General features: G+C 38.4%; 1 protein-coding gene across 2 annotated transcripts in view; it reads right to left on the bottom strand.

Moving 5' to 3' along the window:
* Positions 1-21,724, bottom strand: part of LOC112447449 (ovomucoid) — a 30,325-nt gene that overhangs the window by 8,187 nt on the left and 414 nt on the right. For both annotated transcript variants that reach the window (XM_024995249.2, XM_024995250.2), the window contains exon 2: positions 20,929-21,065. The gene's annotated coding sequence lies outside the window, so the exon portion shown is untranslated. The remainder of the gene's footprint in view (positions 1-20,928; positions 21,066-21,724) is intronic.

Raw genomic sequence — 21,724 nt, 5'->3', positions numbered from 1 at the left:
ACCTTGTGTTAATCCTTTGAGTTACCAGAGGATGTTGAAAACAGTGAAATTAATCACTAGAATTGTTATCGAATGATGAGTGAGGTTGGGCTGCTTGCTGCTCTAAAGCCAATAAACAGGCCAAATTGGTGGAAAAGAAAATTTGCTTTATTTCAGATGCTGGCAACTGCAGGGGAGGGCAGATGTCTGTCCAAAGGCCAACTGCCTCCCTGCGTCCCCCCCGCCACCACCACCCCCATCACTGCAACCAGTGGGCAGAAGCTTTTATAGACAGTTTGGAGGGGGTTACATGCAGAAATAGCACAGTCAGCTCTGACAGTCATCTTCAAATTGGTCACTGATGATCTGACCAACATCATCTTGGGGTTATTTTAGGTACAGTTGATCTTCAGTTCCAGGGTCTGTCTGTGCCCATTTCTTTGAGGCCAGTTCTCAGAATTATGGCTGCTTATGTTGTGGGTACAGTCCAGTCATCATGTAGTTAATTTCTTCACCCTGAAGTTTTAGTGTCTACAAGACAGCTCACAGAGGTGGCTCAGAATGTAATCTATAGCCCTTGAAAAATAACTAATGGTCCTTGACTATGCTTAATGACTACATTATTATTATTTGGTCTCCTTTGACTGTTTCCTTTGTTTCTGCACTTTTCATTTCTCTGATTAAACTTATTCTTTGACTAAAGCTTTCCACAGACACAAGACAGACAGAGGAATGGGGGGGTTGGGGTGGGCAAGGACCATAGGGTCCTGCTCCATTTCAGAATTTTTTTTTTTTTGGTCAACTTTGTGATCCCTGAGTTTGTAACTTTTTTCTAGTTCCTGATTGTAATGACCTTTCTCACCCCAGGATATTTGAGTCTTCCTCATTACTTAGAGCATGAGACTTGAAAACACCATTGTATTTAGAGGCTAGAGATCTGGGTACTCTTGACATTTCTGTAATTAAGCAATTTGACTGACTTTTCTTTCATTTTATGACTTTGAAATTTTTTTTCATATAACTTCATATAAAAGTTTTTTTATAAACTTTTATAGCTAGACTGAGTGATCTTTCTTAGCTCAGTTAAACCCTGATAGTCTGATTTATTGGTTATAAATTCCATGTCATCCAATATCAAGAGTAAATTACATGATGACTCTGATGAAGGATATGACTCTGTAAAAACCCACAGATGTGACAGTTGTCACTAGGAGACAGGCCCAAGTATTCTTGGCTCCTTTGTCATAAATTAATTGACCATGTATGAATGAGTTTATTTCTGACCTCTCTATTCTGTTAGTCTATGTGTCTTTTTTATGCCCATAACCATACTGTTTTGATTACTATAGCTTTGGAATATATTGATAGGTTGAAATCAGGAAGTGTGATGCTTCCAGCTTTGTTCTTTCTCAAGATTGCTCTGACTCGTTGGAGTCTTTTGTGGTTGCATATGAATTTTAGGGTTTTTTTTTTTTTTTTTTTTGTATCTTAAAAATGCCATTGGAATTTTGAGAGGGATTTCATTGAATATGTAGAATATGTAGGGCTTCCTTTGGGTAGTATGGACATTTTAACAATATTAAGTCTTCCTTTCCAAGAACATGAGATATCTTTTCATTTATTTGTGTCTTCAGTTTTTTTTCATCAGTATTTTATTGTGTCTAGTGTACAAGTCTTTCACCTCCTTAGTTACATTTATTCCTAGATTTTTTCTTTTTATGCAATTGTATTGGGATTTCTTTTTTTTTTTTAATTTCTCATTCTGATAGTTTGTTGTTAAGAGTATAGAAATGCAACTGATTTTTGTATATTCGTAGTTTTTCCTGAAATTTTACTAAATAAATTTATTAATTTTAACAGTTTTTGTTTTTGTTTTGGTGTGTTCTTTAAGTTTTTCAATATATAACAACATGCCATCTGCAAATAGAAACAGTTCTACTTCTTCCTTTCTGGTTTGGATGATTTTTATTTCTTTTTCTGGCCTAATTGCTCTGGCTAGGACTGCCAGTACTGTTTTGAGTAAAAGTGGTAAAAGTAGGTAACTTTGTTACCAGTATTAAAGAAAAAATGTCCAGTTTCACCATTGAGCACGATATTAGCTGTGGGCTTGTCGTATATGGCCTTTATTGTGTGGAAGTAAGTAATAAAGTACCTCAGTACCCAGGTTTTTGAGCGTTTTAATTAGGAATGAATGTTGAATTTTGTCGTATGCTCTTTCTGCATCTATTGAGATGACCATCTTATATTTCATCTCTTCAATTTGGATATGTCTCCCATGGATGAAGGAGCCTGGTAGGCTGCAGTCCATGGGGTCGCTAAGAGTCGGACACGACTGAGCGACTTCACTTTCATGCATTGGAGAAGGAAATGGCAACCCACTCCAGTGTTCTTGCCTGGCAAATCCCAGGGACGGGGAAGTCTGGTGGGCTGCCGTCTATGGGGTCACACAGAGTCAGATGCGATTGAAGTGACTTAGCTGCAGCAGCAGCAGTGTTTTTCTAATTACATGGGATTATAAGTTTTTGTGAGGATAGAACACTCTCTCTCTGTCTTTCTGTCTCTCTCTCTCTCTCTCTCTATATATATATATATAACTTGAATATCTGCTAATATCACCAGTTCTCATCCAGTACCATGTGACACTGTATTTTTTTAAGTTTCTCCCCTCGTATGTATGCACCTTAACACTTTATCAATGAGAAACCTGGTTCCCACTGTCCATTATTCATTTCCTTGTTTGTTAAATCCCAGTATTTACAAACAGGGAAGCCACCAGGGAAGCCCATACACCGTGTTTAGAATTGTCTAAATCAAAACTAATACTGTATTATAATTCTTATAATACATACAAGTAAGGTTTCTGACAAGAGCACAAAGAACGACTGGGGTTGGGGGAATCAAAATACACTGTTGTAAAGTTCTCACTTTATAAGTCCTTTGAATTTCTATATAAAATTTAGAATCCATTATGAACACCCAGGAAAAGAAATTCCAGAGATTTTGATTGGGATTGCATTCAGTTCATAGATCTATTTGAAGAGAACTGATGTCTTCATAACAGTGTCTTCCAATCATGAATTTGGAATATTTCTGATCTTATTTAGATTTTCTTTAATTTTGTTTAAAACCATTTTATAGGTTTCAGTAGAGAAATATTTCCTATGTTTTGAGAAACTTATTCATAAATATTTTTGTTTATTGTGTTGTTGGATATGGTTTCATATTAGATTTTTATTTTTATGTATTAGTTTTTTTCCCTATAAAGATAAGTTGAATTTTCTATATATGTTGATCTTGTAACTTAATAATTAATGTATGGGTTGGGTACTTAGAGAAGCAGGCATCAAGACAGAGATTAAAAATGCAAGTTATTTGCTGGTGGGCAGCCTTGAAAGATAAAATAAAGAGTGAGTACAAGTAGCTAAGGAAAGATGCTATGCTCTGATGGACATCTGACATAAATGAAAGGAGATGGCAAAGTGAGAAATATAGGGTAAAGAGACCCTAGACTTCAGTGCACCTCTAAGAAAGCCTCAGTGAACCATGGAAGAGCATTGTTTCAACCCAGCCCCTGTGGTGGATCTGAAGGTCATTGAATCTGATGACCGCCAAGTATGGGCACTCCTCAGCTGATCCAAGTTCTCTCTTAAAGGAAGATCCAAATTGTGTATACAACTTTGGCTGCCATGATTCCCTGTTTCTGTTACATAGGTCAGTGTCACCTTTTTTTATAATCCATATTAATTCCACTTATCTCAGCTATGCTATGACCAGTTTTGATGGTCTCAATGGCTTATTTGCTGGCGTAAGTCAAGCCATTATTCCTAAGGTATTGGAGCTTCTGGTAAACATAGATTTTCCAAGCTAGAGATTCAAACTTACCACTTACAGTCACAATTGGGAGAGGTAGTAGCAAGTGACATCCATGTGAATTAACTGAGATTCATACATATTTCTTGTCCCTGTTTTCTGTAAATTTACACATCTTCCAGTTGATTAGGGTCAATTACTGCAACCAAAATAAATGACTCTTCTTATTGATTACTGTTTCTTGGACACACAGAGTCCTTTGTTTCAAGTGATAATTTTAGTTTTTTGTTCAATGGGACTCTGTGAGAATGTGCTTTGTTTGTAGGCCAGTACCTCTTGTAAGCACAATGTCCAGAGTTACAAGGACTGAGAAGTATAAAGTCCCCAGTGGTTCACTGGGAGAGATGATTTGTGGGACAACTATCAGAAGATTGATGTATTCTTTTTATTGAGGATGCAGTAATGTATAGTGGTCTCTTAATTCAGCGTATGCTATATTCTGAAGGATCCATTGCCTACAACCTGGCGCTTAGGCTGTGCTTTCAGCAGGTTATTCTAGTGCTCAAGAAGGTCAGCAGCTTCTGGTTGGTACTGTTTGTGATGCTGCAATTGTAACCCATAGTCATGAACCCATTCCAGTGACACATTTGCTATGAATGTGAGTGGCTAATATGTTGTGTAGAGTCCCAAGATTGTGAACCTGGTACCCTGTAAGCTCCTGGATAGTAGTTTTGATTGAGGTTTTGCAAGCTGTAATTATAAAACCACATCTGAAGTAAATATCTGTTCCTGTGAGAATTAACCACTAACCTCTCAAGAGTGGGGGACTAGAAGAAATTTAATGTAGTCAAATTGTCATCAAGTTGACAATTGGTTGATAACTGGATCTCAATATGCCTATTCAGGGTTTCCCTTGTGGCTCAGCTGGTAAAGAATCTGCCTGCAATGTGGGAGATGTGGGTTTGATCCCTGGGTTAGGAAGATCCTTGAAGAAGGGAAAGGCTACCCACTCCAGTATTCTGGCCTGGAGAATTCCGTGGAGAAGTCCTTGGGGTCACAAAGAGTTGGACACAACTGAGCGGCTTTCACTTTCACTTTCTTGGAGAAGGAAATGGCAACCCACTCCAATATTCTTGCTGGGAAATCCCATGGACAGAGAAGCCTGGTGGGCTATGGTCCATCGGGTCATAAGAGTTGGACACAACTTTGTGACTAAACCACACCACATGCCTATCCAGGACATGTTACTGATCTTTATTTCTGACTGGATGGACATTTGGAGATAGAAGTCACTAGATAGTCTTTAGTAAATGAGACTCATGTTGAGACCCATGCATAGCCTCCATCTCTGCCACAGAGGCTACTTTATTAATGATCCCATTGTATCTGCACTGCTGTGTCTGAAGACAAAACAGACATCAAATGGATAAGACATTTGGTCAGTGTCTGTCACATGTATGTATTATTCACTGCCTCTTTCATGATGGATACTTTCTGTTTGACATTAATATGTGATTTAAAGATCTTCATACTCATGCATACTCCAATGTGTTCATCCATATGCCTCTACTCCAGTCTTTCCATTCTTTTCCAAGGTCTGCACATATACTTTTTTCCTTCTCATTATAAGCTACTTCTTTCATACAAGGTTGACAGTAGATTCTGTCCACTGAAGGTTTTTACGGCTGCATCTTAGTATGGCTGTAATGCAGCTGTCTTTCACTTCCAACTTGCCCTGACATCTAAAACTAAGTTCAAGCTTTTTGTATTTTCTTTAGGCAATTTAAAGGCCCAGTCATATAGCCATATGTATGGACTGACTCAATCAGAATCTAAGGGAAATTAGTACATTTGTAATATATGTCTTCCCTTTTGTTTCTAATCCTGCCACCAGACCAGCCTCAAATATTTCAGAAAGTTCCTTACACAGAAGTGAAACTCTGCTCTGTCTCATTCTGGGTGACTAATATAGGAATGGGCAAATTTAATTCAGATGACCATTCTATCTAATGTGGGCAAGAATCCCTTAGCCTCAGAGTCAATAATAGAGTCTGAAATGCAGTAGTTGGGTGCAATCTCCAAAATGTCAGAATGATCTCTGTTCATTACCAAGGCAAAGCATTAAGTTATCACAGTAACCCAAATCTATGCCCCAACCAACTAATGCCAAAAAAGCAGAAGTTTAACGGTTCTATGAAGACCTACAAGACCTTCTAGAACTAACACCAAAAGAAGATGTCATTTTCATTATAGGGGACTGGAATGCAAAAGTAGGAAGTCAAGAGACACCTGGAATAATAGGCAAGTTTGGCCTTGGAGTATGGAATGAAGCAGGGCAAAGGCTAATAGAGTTTTGCCAAGAGACTGCACTGGTCATTGCAAACACCCTCTCCAAACAACACAAGAGACGACTCTACACATGGACATCACCAGATGGTCAATACTGAAATCAGATTGATTATATTCTTTGCAGCCGTAGATGGAGAAGCTCTATAAAGTCAGCAAAAACAAGACTGGGAGCTGACTGTGGTTCAGATCATGAACTTCTTATTGACAAATTCAGAGTTAAATTGGAGAAAGAAGGGAAAACCACTAGATAATTCAGATATGACCTAAATCAAATGCCTTACAGTTATACAATGGAAATGACAAATAGATTCAAGGGATTCGATCTGGTAGAGTGCCTGAATAACTATGGACAGTGGTTTGTAACGTTGTACAAGAGATGGTGATCAAAAAAACCATCCCCAAGAAGAAGAAATGCAAAAGGCAAAATGGTTGTCTGAGGAGGCCTTACAAATAGCTGAGAAAAGAAGAGAAGCAAGGCAAAGGAGAAGCAGAAAGATATACTATCTGAATGCAGAGTTCCAAAGAATAGCAAGGAGAGTTAAGAAAGCCTTCCTAAGTGATCAAGGCAAAGAAATAGAGGAAAACAATAGAATGGGAAAGACTAGAGATCTCTTGAAGAAAAGTAGAGATACCAAGGGAACATTTCATGCAAAGATGGGCACAATAAATTACAGAAATGGTATGGACCTAACAGAAGCAGAAGATATTAAGAAGCTGTGGCAAGAATACATAGAAGAACTATACCAAAAATATCTTAATGACCAAGATAACCATGAGAGTGTGATCACTCACCTACAGCCAGACATCCTAGAGTGTGAAGTCAAATGGACCCTAGGAAGCATCACTACGAACAAAGTTAGTGAAGGTGATGGAATTCCAGTTGAGCTATTTCATATCCTAAAAGATAATGCTGTAAAAGTTCTGCACTCAGTATGCCAGCAAATTTGGAAATCTCTGCAATGGCCACAGGTCTGGAAAAGGTAAGTTTTCATTCCAGTCACAAAGAAAGGCAATGACAAAGAGTGTTCAAACTACCACACAATTGCAGTCATCTCACACCTTAGCCAAAGTAATGCTGAAAATTCTCCAAGCTAGGCTTCCGCAGTACATGAACCGAGAACTTCCAGATGTTTCATATGGATTTAGAAAAGGCAGAATAACCAGAGATCAAATTGCCAACATCTTAGGATCATAGAGAAAGCAAGAGAGTCCCAGAAAAACATTTACTTGTGCTTTATTGACTATGCTAAAGCCTTTGACTATGTGGAAAACAACAAACTGTGGAAAATTCTTAAAGAGATGGGAATACCAGACCACCTTACCTGCTTCCTGAGAAATCTGTATGCAGATCAAGAAGCAACAGTTAGAACCGGACATGGAACAAGAGAATGGTTCCAAATTGAGAAAGGAGTATGTCAAGGCTGTATATTTTCACCTTGCTTATTTAACTTATATGCAGAGGACATCATGCGAAATCCCAGGTTGGATGAAACACAACCTGGAATCAAGATTGCCGGGAGAAATATCAATAACCTCAGATATGCAGATGACACCACCCTTATGTCAAAAAGCGAAGAGGAACTGAAGAGCCTTTTGATGAAAGTAAAAGAGGAGAGTGAAAAAGCTGGCTTAAAACTCAACATTCAAAAAACTAAGATCATGGCATCTGGTCCCATCACTTCATGGCAAATAGATGCAGAAACAGTGGAAACAGTGATAAACTTTATTTTGGGGGGCTCTATAATCGCTGCAGATGGTGAATGCAGCCATGAAATTAAAAGATGCTCCTTGAAAGAAAAGCTATGATCAATCTAGATAGCATATTATCAAGCAGAGACATTACTTTGCCAACAACGTTCCATCTAGTCAAAGCTATGGTATTTCCAGTAGTCATGTATGGATGTGAGAGTTGGACCATAAGGTAGCTGAGCACTGAAAAATTGATGCTGTTGAACTGTGGTGTTGAAGACTCTTGAGAGTCCCTTGGACATCACGGAGATCCAACCAGTCCATCTTAAAAGAAATCAGTCCTGAATATTCACTGGAAGGACTGATGCTAAAGCTGAAAGTCCAATACTTTGGCCACCTGATGTGAAGAACTGACTCATTGGAAAAGACCCTGGTGCTGTGAAAGATTGAAGGCAGGAGGAAAAAGGGATGACAGAGGATGAGATGGTTGGATGGCATCCCTGACTCAATGGATATGAGTTTGAGCAAGCTCCGGGAGTTGGTGATGGACAGGGAAGCCTGGTGTGCTGAAGTCCATGGGGTCACAAAGAGTTAGATGCAACTGAGCTCTGAACTGAACTGACTATAGCCAAATAGTCTAGATTTATTAGTTTTTAACTTTAAGAGTCAATATACATCTGGATTGATTTGCCCTAAGGCTCAAACGTTACTTTATTTTTCAAAATATCACAAAATGATCTACACATTTTTGTTTCCCCAAAGTGGGTCTCTTCTAAATGTAATATGAAGAATGTTTATTTGTTTGGACTCCTGCAAGTAGCTATTATACGGACACAAGGATTCTTTCAAATGTACTTGCTCAAAGGGACAAAAACATAGAGAAAAAAATTGGTTGTGCATAAAACCTATCATTCTTTGAACCATCATTATGTTTTATCAAACATAGAAATTTTCATCAAACATCATAAAATAATTCAACTTTCCCCCCAATCAAGCACTTATGTTTATCAGAAACAGTAAGATAATACAGAGTTCTAAACATTCCTGCCCTGGAAAATTGTTTAAAGTATTTGCAGAATAAAAACCAGTCACTATAATGTAAGGTAAGAAAACTAAATGAGCATTTGCTGATTTAAAATTAATATTAATTCAAGATACCTCAATAAGTATTCCAAATTATTAAAAATAATTTTAAATATAGGATTTGGTATGGGTTTGGAAGTGCTCAAATATAAAAACATCATTAAGGACATCATTAAGTCAAAATTGATTAAAGAGTTGAACATAACTGAAAGTATAAAACTGCTAGAATTAAAGTGTTGGTGATGGCTTTTTTGGATTTGACATCAAAAGCAAAAGCAACAAAAGGAAAAATAAATGAGATTACATCAAACTAGTTTCTGCATAGCAAAGGAAACCAACAAATGAAAGGGCAGCTTATGGAAGGGGAGGAAATGTTTGCAAATCATGTATCTGATTAGGAGTTAATATCCTGTGTATGTATATGTATACTCATTCAGCTTCACAACAGAAATAACAAACAACCCAATTAAAAAATGGACAGAGCATCTGAATAGATGTTTTTCCAAGGAAGACATAAAATGACCAATAGGTACTTGAGAAGGTGCTCAACATCATTAATCATCAGGGAACTGCAAATCAAAACCACAGTGAGAGGTCACCTCACACTTGTTACAATGGCTATCAATAGAAAGACAAAAACTAACAGGTGTTGGTCAAGAAGTGGAGAAATGGGAACTCTTGTGCACTGCTGGTGGTAAATTGTCACAGCCACTATGGAAAATATAATGGAGGTATCTTTAAAAATATAACTACCATAGGATCCAGCAGTCCCATTTCTGTATGTATCTAAAGGAAATGAGAGCAACATCTTGAAGACCTCTGCGTTCCCTTGTTCATTGTGGAATTATTCACAGTAGCCAAGATTTGGAAACAGTGTAAGTACTCCTCAATGGGTGAATGGGTAAAGAAGATGTATATATAAGTGGACTGTTATTTAGCTATAAAAAAGAAGGAAATCCTATTGTTTGATGCGACATGGATGGACTTTGATGGCATGACGCTATGTGAAATGTCAGACTCAGAATAACAAATACTTTATGATATCATTTATATATGGAGTCTAAAAACAAACAAAAAGAGCTCAGCTGGGGGTGGGAAAATGGGTGAAAGGGTCAAAAGGTATAAACTTTGAGTTATGAATAAAATAAAATGCAATGCACAGCATGGTGACTGTAGTTAATAATGCTGTATTGCATATTTGAAAGTTACTAAAAGAATGGATCTTAAAAATGCTCATCATGTGAAAATAAAATGATTATGTATGGTGACTGATGTTAACTAGACTTATTGTGGTAATCATTTCTCAATATGTATAAATATTGAGTCTTTATGTTGTACCTCTGGAACTAATATGTCAGTCATATCTCAATTAAAAAAAAATACATAGGACATGATACTACCCTGTTGATAATTAGTGGAGTACTCATTGAAGTGATTCGTATTTGCTCCACAGCTTTTATGTCAGTAGCTATATAAATCAACTGATTTTATTCTGTAATCTCTGATTTTCCATGGCCTACATTTTCTGGGGACCTCTGGTTACAAAACAAAGTACAATATTTAAAATACTGTGAAAAATTTGCTCATTATGAAATCATTGGTGGAAACACAGTTTCTTTGTATTTATATAAGCACTATAGAATTCTTAAGCCTGCCAAACTCTCCCTTCTCTCTAATAAAGGGAATTGTGTGTGAGAGACTTAGCACTTTTCTATGCGCTAGTACACCTGACTGATACAGACTTAAAAAAATCTTTATGTTTTACCGAAATGATTCTTGTCCCATAAAATCTAAGGGATATTTATTCTCTAAGTAGGCTGTGACTGATTCTCATTTCTTTATTGCTTTATAAAAATCTCCCTCTCCTGTGAGGGGAGAGGTATATGCCACATTGTTCTATGTTCAGATAGAATGATATGTTCAGAGCCTATCATTGTTCTATGTACATGTCTGCTAGATATGTAATTGTACTAGACTGAAATTTTACTACTCATTCAAGAAGTTCAACTACCATAAACCTTCTAAATGCTAAGTTGTTATACCAGGACACTATGAAAAAAATGGAAACACAATATTCAGTATTCTAAAAGCTCCAGGAACAACCTGGCAGACCACCATGTATCCTTCCTATGATTTCCCCGCTTTTAATGTTCTTCCCACTGTCCTCTTTCTTGGACACAGTGTTCCCCATCTCTGCCCTCAGGGGCTGTGTTTTCCCTTTGGTCTGTTGCCTGTGGAATTTGCTTTGATGGAGTCAGTGTGATTCATTTTCCAGGGTCACACTGTGCCGATCCTTCTCACAAAGTGCACTTAGAAAAGTGCCTCCACTTGGAGATTTATTATTTCTCTATGCTCACCTTCTTCTGAGGTGATCTTTCATGGGTTATTACTTTCCAGTCTTTAAAAAAATGTGCTTTTTTGATAAGACAGAGCAGAGGACATGTGGTGTGTAAGGCAGTCAGTCAATCCACAGTCCATCAGGAGTGACTGTATATCTAGGAATGTGATAACACCTTAAAAAGTGAATACAAATGTCATGTTCCAGTTTCTCTTCTAGTAATTATGAGAGAAGGTTTTATTTCTTTATTTCCATCAATGTTTTATTTTCCTTGAGTATTTGTGGGGTGGAGGGAGAGAGTTTGAGGTAAATTGACGGCTTCATTGCAGGCTCCTTGAAGAAGTTGACCGATAAAATGAAATCCAATCTTCTCTCTGTCGGGAATATGTGAAAAGTATGAAAAGGATGCACGTCTTTTATCCAGACAGAATGTGCCTGTGTCCTTTTCAGAACTGGCTTTCATGTGGTAAAGCTGAACTCTTTGATCTCCTCAGTTCTGGTCACCATTGACTCTCTAATGCAAACCAACTCCAATCCAGGAAAGACTGTGTTAGAAACTCTGATGTCCCTAGTGACAAACAACCTGAAAGTTGCTCAGTCGTGCCCGACTCTTTGTGACCCCATGAACTATACAGTCCATGGGATTCTCCAGGCCAGAATGCTGGAGTGGGTAGCTGTTGCCTTCTCCAGGGGATCTTCCCAACCCAGGGATTGAACCCAGATCCCCTGCATTGCAGGTAGATTCTTTACATCTGAACCACCAGGGAAACCCAAATCGTTGTCCATGATTGTTAACAGAAATCAAATGTGTAATAGTGCAAAGAGAAGGGGAATTGGATCAAGAAGTTATGAATTTATTTCCTGTTTTTTATGTTCAAAATATTTGGGTCTTGAGCAAGTAATTTCTCCACTCTGCACATAAATTGACATAATGCAGTTTACTCAGCAATACTTTAAATGCCTACTTATGCATTTAGCCTTATTCAAGGGGACTATAATCTATATTTAAGCAATGATTCCTGTCCTTGTAAAACTTACATGTCACTAGAAGAAATACATAGTAGGTAAAGGCCTAATAAGGAAGTAAAATTTTATAGAATATTAGAAAATAATAATTTCTAAAAAAGTAAGCTTAAATGGAGTGTTGAAGCAGGAATGTGTGTAGTAACAAATAAGATAATCAGGATAATCTGAGGACCTTGCATTTGAACAAAGACCTAAAAGAGGTAAGGGATTTAGCCAGACATTTACCTGCTAGAAGAGGATTCTAAGCAAAGGGAAGAGCTAGAGTAAAAGTCCTTAGGCTGGGATCTAGTGCATGGCATGATTAAGTAACAGCAAAGAGACTTGTGTATTAGATTGGCTGAAGGAGAGGCAGCTGTGCGGTTCTGGAGGGGCTGTGAGGAGATGCCCCACGTCCAAGGACAGAGAAGCCCCAGTAGGATGGTAGGCACTTGAGCAGCAGCTGCGTGGAGCTGGAGCGACTTTGAGGAGATAGCCCACGTCCAAGGGCAAAGGAGAAGCCCCAGCAGAACTGTAGAAGGGGCGAATTCACGTTTAGACTCAAACCCTATTCCTACCAGAGATGCTCAGAGGGCTGAAACAAACCTTGTGTGCACCAGGACCCAGAGACCCCACACAGACTGAGATAGAACTGTGTCTGAGTGTCTCCTGTGGAGGTACGGGTGAGCAGTGGACTGCCACAGGGGCAGGGGCTCTAGGTGCAGCAGATTTGGGTATGGCTGGGTGCAGCAGACTTGGGGATGGCATAAGCCCTCTTGGAGGAGGTCACCATTAACCCCACCATAGAGCTGCCAGAACTTACACAGGACTGGGGAAATAGACTCTTGGAGGACACAAACATAACCTTGTGCACACCAGGACCCAGAAGAAAGGATCAGTGACCCCATAAGAGACTGACCCAGACTTGCCCGGGACTGTCCAGGAGTCTGTGGTGGAGGCATGGGTCAGTGGTGGCCTGCTGCAGGGTTGTGAAAGGTTGTTGCTGAGCCACAAAAGACACCAGGATTCTTGACCTCTGGAGGAGAAGAATTAAATCCAGGTCCAAAAATGAGGCTTGATCACTCAGAGCTTTTGTGTAATATAGTATAAAAGAGATAAGAGAAAGCTTCTGACATAGACATCAGAAGGGGGGAGAAAGAGTACCCACTTACTGGTGTTAGCAATGGAGTTATATACCTTTTAATTAGTTATTGCAATGAATCAAAAGAATGTCTCAGGTTTGTGAAAATTTTACCAGACCCACTCTCACAATTTACATTTTAGGATAACAAGGTTAGAATTTAACAATAGAAAGATCCTACCAGACCTACTCCCATAATATACATTCTAAGATATCAGGATTAGTCAGAAGGTTTTCAGGAAGGAGAAACTGTCCTCCAGCAGGATACATTGTTCTTGTATAATCACTAGTACTGAGTTTAAACTGAATTGTGTAATTGACTAAGACTAAGGAATGTAGAGGAAAATAAAAATGTTTGTCCTTTTCTCCTCCTTGAGAATTCCAGACTCCTATCTCCACTTTGAGAGCCCCAGACCCTTCTCTCCTTGGGAACCATGGACTTCTTATCAATCTGCCTAGGAACTGACTCTCTCAATTGGGAACTCTGAGTGTAGCTGTGCATACATGGGACCTTTTGAAGGAGGTTGCCATTATCTTCATTACCTCCACCATAGTTTGGCCCCTGGTAAATAACAATACACTTCCCTGGTGGCTCAGACGGTAAAGTGTCTGTCTATGATGCGGGAGACCCGGATTCGATCCCTGGGTTGGGAAGATCCCTTGGAGAAGGAAATGGCAATCCACTCCAGTACTATTGCCTGGAAAATCCCATGGACAGAGGAGCCTGGTAGGAGGCCATCTATTGGGGTTGCACGGAGTCCAATGTGACATGACTGAGCGACTTCACATTCACGTTCAAATAACAAGAAGGGAACAAAGCTCCACCCATCAATAGAAAATTGTATTAAAGATTTACTGAGCATAGCCCTGCCCATCGGAACAAGACCCAGTTGCTCCCTTGTTCAGTTTCTCCATTCCAGAATTTCCATAAGCCTCTTATCCTTCGGCATTAGAGAGCAGACAGACTGAAAACCACAATCACAGAAATCTAATTAATCTGATCATATGGACCACAGCCTTGTATAATTCAGTGAAACTATGAGCCATGCCATGTAGGGCCACCCAAGATGGATGGGTCATGGTTGAGAGTTCTAACAGAATGTGGTCCACTGGAGAAGAGAATGGCAAACCACTTCAGTATTCTTGCCCTGAGAACCCCATGAAGAGTATGAAAAGGCAAAAATACAGAACACTGAAAGATGACCCCAGGTCAGTAGGTACCCAATATGCTACTGGAGATCAGTGGAGAAATAACTCCAGAAAGAAGGAAGAGACGGAGCCAAAGCAAAAACAACACCCAGCTGTGGATATGACTGATGATAGAAGCAAAGTCCAGTGCTGTAAAGAACAATGTTGCATAAGAACATGGACTGTTAGGTCCATGAATCAAGGCAAATTGGAAGTGGTCAAACAAGAGATGGCAAGAATGAACATCGACATTTTAGGAAGCAGCAAACTAAAATGGACTGGGATGGTTGAATTTAACTCAGATGATCATTATATCTACTACTGAGGGCAAGAATCCTTTAGAAGAAATGGAGTAGCCATCATGGTTAACAAAGGAGTCTGAAATGCAGTACTTGGATGCAATCTCAAAAATGACAGAATGATCTCTGTTCGTTTCCAAGGCAAACCATTCAATATCACAGTAATCCAAATCTGTGACCCGACCAGTAATGCTGAAGGAACTGAAGTTGAACAGTTCTACGAAGACCTACAAGACCTTCTAGAACTAACACCCCCCAAAAATGTCCTTTTCATTATAGGGGACTGGAATGTAAAAGTAGGAAGTCAAGAAACACCTGGAGTAACAGGAAAATTTGGCCTCAGAGTACAGAATGAAGCAGGGCAAAGGCTAATAGAGTTTTGCAAAGAGAACACACTGGTCATAGCAAACACCCTCTTCCAATAACACAAGAGAAGACTCTACACATGGACATCACCAGATGGTCAATACCAGAATCAGATTGTTTGTATTCTTTGCAGCCAAAGATGGACAAGATCTATACAGTCAGCAAAAATAAGACTGGGAGCTGACTGTGGATCAAATCATGACTTCCTTATGAAAATTTAGACTTAAGTTGAAGAAAGTAAGGAAATCACTAGACCATTCAGGTATGACCTAAATCAAATCCCTTACAATTATACAGTGGAAGTGAGAAATAGATTCAAGGGATTAAATCTGATAGAATGCCTGAAGAACTATGGGCTGAGATCTGTGACACTGTACAGAAGACAGGGATCAAGACCATCTACAAGAAAAAGAAATGCAAAAAAATCAAAATGGCTGTCTGAGGAGGCCTTACAAACAGCTATGAAATGAAGAGAAGTGAAAGGCAAAGGAGAAAAGGAAAGATATATCCATTTGAATGCAGAGTTCCAAAGAATAGCAAGGAGAGATAAGAAAGCCTTCCTAAGTGACCAGTGCAAAGAAATAGAGGAAAACAATAGAATGGGAAAGACTAGAGATCTCTTGAAGAAAATTAGAGATACCAAAGGAACATTTCATGCAAAGATGGATACAATAAAGGACAGAAAGGGCGTGGACCTAACAGAAGCAGAAGATAATTGAGAAGAGGTGCAAGAATACACAGAAGATCTATACAAAAAAGTTCTTCACGACTCAAATAGTCATGATGGTATGATCACTCACCTAAAGCCAGAAATCCTGGAATGCAAAGTCACATGGGCCTTAGGAAGCATCACTACAAACAAAGCTAGTGGAGGTGATGGAATCCCAGTTGGGCTATTTCAGTTCTTAAAAGATGATGCTGTGAAGGTGCTGTACTCAATATGCCAGCAAATTTGGAAAACTCAGCAGTGGCCACAGGACTGGAAAAGGTCAGTTTTCATTCCAGTCCCCAAAAAAGGCAATGCCAAAGAATGCTCAAACTATTGCACAATTGCAATCATCTCCCACACTAGTAAAGTAATGCTCAAAATTCTCCAAGTCAGGCTTCGGCAGTACATGAACTGTGAACTTCCAGATGTTCAAGTTGGAATTAGAAAAGGCAGAGGAACCAGAGATCAAATTGCCCACATTTGTTGGATTATTGAAAAAGCAAGAGAGTTCCAGAAAAACATCTACTTCTGCTTTATTGACTATGCCAAAGCCTTTGACTGTGTGGATCACAATAAACTATGGAAAATTCTGAAAGAGATGGGAATACCAGACCACCTGACCTGCCTTTTGAGAAATCCATATGCAGATTACGAAGCAACAGTTAGAACTGGACATGGAACAACAGACTGGTTCCAAATAGGGAAAGGAATACATCAAGCCTGTATATTGTCATCCTGCATATTTCACTTATATGCAGAGTACATCATGAAAATGCTGGGCTGCATGAAACACAAATTGGAATAAAGATTTCTGGGAGAAATATCAATAACCTCAGATATGCAGATGACACCACCCTTATGGCAGAAAGTGAAGAAGAACTACAGAGCTTCTTGATGAAAGTAAAAGAGGAGAGTGAAGAAGTTGGCTTAAAGCTCACCATTCAGAAAACTAAGATCATGGCATCTGGTCCCATCACTTCATGGCAAATAAATGGGGAAACAGTGGAAATAGTAACAGACTTTATTTTCTTGGGCTCCAGAATCACTGCAGATGATGACTGCAGCCATGAAAGTAAAAGACAGTTGCTTCTTAGAAGAAAAGTTCTGACCAACCTAGACATCATATTAAAAAGCAGAGACATTACTTTGCCAACAAAGGTCCATCTAGTCAAGGCTATTGTTTTTCCAGTAGTCATGTGTGGATGTGAGAGTTGGACTATAAAGAAAGGTGAGTGCTGAAGAATTGATGCTTTTGAACTGTGGTGTTGAAGAAGACTCTTAAGAATCCCTTGCACTGCAAGGAGATCCAACCAGTCCGTCCTAACGGAGATCAGTCCTGAATATTCATTTGAAGGGTGATGTTGAAGCTGAAACTCCAGTACTTTGGCCATCTGATGAAAAGAATTTACTCATTTGAAAAGACCCGATACTGGGAAACTGAATGCAGGAGGAGAAGGGGATGACAGAGGATAAGATGGTTGGATGGCATCACCAACTCAATGGACATGAGTTTGGGTAAACTCCGGGATTTGGTGATGGACAGGGAGGCCTGGCGTGCTGCAGTCCATGGGGTCCCAAAGAGTCGGACATGACTGAGCGACTGAACTGGAGTGAACTGAGAATAGTAGTAGAAGTTAGAATGGCCATTGGTGGTCATATCATGTGTATCACTGTAGGGTATTTCAGAATTTCAGCTCTTGCTGGTTTTGAAAGAGAAACTGTGGCAGGTAGTCTTAACTTACAATGGGATAAAAGTAATTCATATCTTTCATCATCCCTTTGTAACTTTGAATTATTTTTTGTTATTATTTAATTCCCCTTTCTCTGCAGTTGTCAAATTCCCACTCATCTTCTCAGTCTCTAGACCCCTTGCCTGTTACATACAGGCTAGTATCTCAAGGATGAAAGTCACATAGAATGCCGGAGTGATTTCAATATATTCTTCCATTATCTAGGATTCTGGCTTCTTTGGTCATTTTCAGATAATATCAGAAATTATACATACACACACATATATGTGTGTATATTATATAATTTTATGTAATAATGATGCTAAAGCTGAAACTCCAGTACTTTGGCCACCTCATGCGAAGAGTTGACTCATTGGAAAAGACTCTGATGCTGGGAGGGATTGGGGGCAAGAGGAGAAGGGGACAACAGAGAATGAGATGGCTGGATGGCATCACTGACTTGATGGACATGAGTCTGAGTGAACTCCGGGAGTTGGTGATGGACAGGGAGGCCTGGCGTGCTGTGATTCATGGGGTCGCAGAGAGTCGGACATGACTGGACGACTGATCTGATCTGATAATATGTATTTTTAAGTCTAATTTTCAGAGAAAGAGTTTGTTTTGATAAAAACCAGTGTGTTAAAGCTGAATGCAAAGTTTTCTCTTTAGAGAAAGTGGAGGGTCTACTTAGATTTGCTCATTATACTGTTTTCAATATTTGTAAGTCTCTTTCTATTTTAGATTAAATTTATTTATTTTAATTAGAGGCTAATTGCTTTACAATATTGTATGGGTTGTAAATAACTTAATTTGTATCATTTTTTAAAGTTACGTTTCATATATGAATGATATGATATTTGTCATTCTCTGTCTGGCTTCACTTAGTATGATAATCTCTTGGTTTATCCATGTTGCTGCAAATGGCGTTATTTCATTCTTTTCTGTGACTAATATTCCATTATATATATAAACACCACATCTTCTATATCCATTCTGTCAGTGGTTATTTAGGTTGCCTCCATGTCTTGGCTGTTGTCAGCAGTGCTGCAGTAAACATTGGGGTACATATAGCTTTTCAAATTGTGGTTTTCTCCAGATATATTCCCAGGAGAGGGATTGTTCAATCATATGGTAGTTCTATGTTTAGTTTTTTAGGGACCCTCCATACTGTTCTCCATAGTGGTTGTACCAATTTATATTCCCACCAACAGTGTAGGAGCATTCCTTTTTCTCCACACCCTCTCCAGCATTTATTGTCTTTAGATTTTTTGATGATAGCCATTCTGACCAGTGTGAGGTGATACCTCATTGTAGTTTTGCTTTGTATTTCTCTGACAATTAGTGATATTGAGCATCTTTTTCATGCGCTTTTTGGCCTTCTGTATGTCTTCTTTGGAGAAATGTCTGTTTAGATCTTCTGCCTGTTTTTTGATTGGACTTATTTTTTTACATAGAGCTGCATGAGCTATTTGTTTATTTTGGAGATTAATCCCTTGTTGGTTGCTTTGTTTGCAGACATTTTCTCTTATTCTGTGGGTTGTCTTTTCATTTTGTTTATGGTTTCCTTTGCTGTGCAGAAACTTTTAAGTTTAATTAGGCTCCATTTGTTTATTTTGTCTTTGTTTTCATTACACTAGGAGGTGGATCCAAAAAGATATTGCTGTGATTTATGTCAGAGTGTTCTGCCTATGTTTTCCTCTAAGAGTTTAAAAGTGTCTGACCTTATGTTTAGGTCTTTGATCCATTTTGAGTTTATTTTTCTGTATGGTATTAGAGAATGTTCTTAGTTTTCATTTTTGAAATGGAAGCCAGGAAGATGCTTAACACAAAAAAAGATTTCACATATGGAAGTGTATTTCAAATACGCACAGTCACAAGAATATTATGGGTGCTTTTACATGATAGATTCCTGGGATCACACCATTAAAGTAGATTAGAATTTCCAGGAAAGGGTCACTAAATTACAGTTGATTAACAAACCTACTGCATAAACCTCGTGATCAAGGAACTTTAGAACATAGTATGTGTGTTTTTATCGGATTAAGTGTGGTATCGAAATAGATATTCTGTGAGACATCTGATATTGGGAAGACAGTTATTAGCAAGATTAGTTATTGAGGTTGTTCAATGAATGTATACATAAATGAAACACAGACATATTGGTATCCTTCTATTCATCTACCCTGTCCTTAAGGTAGGCAGTTCAAAACAGTGTGACCAAAATGTTTCCAGTACTTCTAAAAATTCTACCATTAAGCTGTGCAGTATTTTTTTTTTTTTCTTGCTTTAGGTGTAGATGGGCAAGAACTAATATTTGTTAATGTCTGCATTAAATCTCTTTTTAAAAATTCAGTGTATACAATTAAATGCCTATTATATATTGGCCTAGGTGATAAAAACAGTAAGGATAGAGTGGTAGGCAAAGCAGATAAGATCATTTGCCTCAAGCAACTTGCACTCATTCCATAGATATTATTCCAAAAAGTCTATTTGAACTCATATTGTTTATTTGGACACTGTCTCTATCCTAAAATGTATGTTTTTCCTCATAAGCACACTTTTTTTCCCCCCAGCTTTGGCTATTGGGATCTCTTTCATTTGGCAACAAGGTCTCTGACATAGCATCATTGTTTTGTTATCTGAGCACTTCCTTACTTTCTGGCACCACAAGATGCCCTAGGCTCAACTTGTTTATTCGCTGCCCTGCTCCTAAAATCAGTCATTTCTCCAAGGACTTCTACTTCCTTTTATTAGAGAATATGATTAGAAACCAAAATCTAAGTGTTAGGTACGCTCTTTGTTATAGGAGTATCATTGTTTCTAGAGTCTTTCAGCTGACAGAGCAGAGAAATAGATGTGAATGTACTACATATTTCCAGTGGACAGAATCTGGATCCACTTTTCTAAAGTTCACTACTTGCAGAGGTACTGTTTCAACCACCTAGAACTGTAGTTAAGGCCAACAAATCTCTTTTTCTTACCCAACCCTAAGATCAATAAAACACAGCATATGAACAGAAGGCTTAAATAAGTGAGAGAAAGTGCAGGTAGAACGTCCCTTATGCACACATTAAAAGGAGCTGCTTACTCTTCCAGTGCTTTGGTAAGCCTACAAAAAGTGTTGCTACATTTAAAGAAAACATACTTTTGAATCTCAGTGTTTTCCTCAGGAAAATAGGGACTATTATTTCTGGAAAGAATACTATACACCAGGGCTACCTCCCTAGATTTCCCACATGACCTACCTTACACAAAGGAAGTAGAGAAGACAAAGATTAACAGCACTGGAGATTGATTATCTTGTTTGCCTTTTCTCCTTGGTCACATAGATCAGACTGCATTCTTTAATTTATGAGAAGTTTGATGGGGTAAAACAGATGGCCTAGGGCAAATAAGACACAAAGTCATTCTGTGTTCTACCTAAAGGTTTTAAAGTCATTCATGCGAGGCTGGAGACAGTTTGAGGACAATTTGGTCTAATACACCCCGAAATATGGGGAGGGGAAAAGGTAATATGTGGCTACAGATTTTAAGATGAACAAGTTTTGTAAGCAAGTGGCCTAGGAAGGAGTGAGAAAATTAAAGCAAGAAAAGGAAGAGTTTGGGTAGTGATAATTAGATACAGGCTTGATGCCTTGGAAGTTGTCTGTACTAGAAGCACATCAGACTGTTATTTGGCTTTTACATTTTAACCTTATTTTATCAGATAATTATATATTTAAATGAAGTTTTTAAAGTGTTTATAGATATGTACTCTATAATAATGTAAATCCTACATAGAATCATGCTGTTTCTATGATCAAAACTCTAGGAAATTGTCATATTTTTTATGTCACCTTAGAGCAATTTTGTTTAGTTATAAGATTTATCCATTACTAGTCAAAATACAGTTGTTCAAACAAGTTAATAGATGCACATTTTCTGTCTTTTGTGCTTTTAAGTTTTTCCATCTAAAAATACAGTTGTATCTCTCTATTTCTTTCAAGTTCTCAATATGAAGAAGTTATTGCTGTCTTATTAGATTAATTCATAAGACTTCTG

The sequence above is a fragment of the Bos taurus genome, chromosome 7, assembly GCF_002263795.3.
Source record: "Bos taurus isolate L1 Dominette 01449 registration number 42190680 breed Hereford chromosome 7, ARS-UCD2.0, whole genome shotgun sequence".
Classification (NCBI taxonomy): Eukaryota; Metazoa; Chordata; class Mammalia; order Artiodactyla; family Bovidae; genus Bos; species Bos taurus.
The sequence above is the reverse complement of the archived record's forward strand: the minus strand, read 5'-3'. Positions and strand labels throughout refer to the sequence as shown.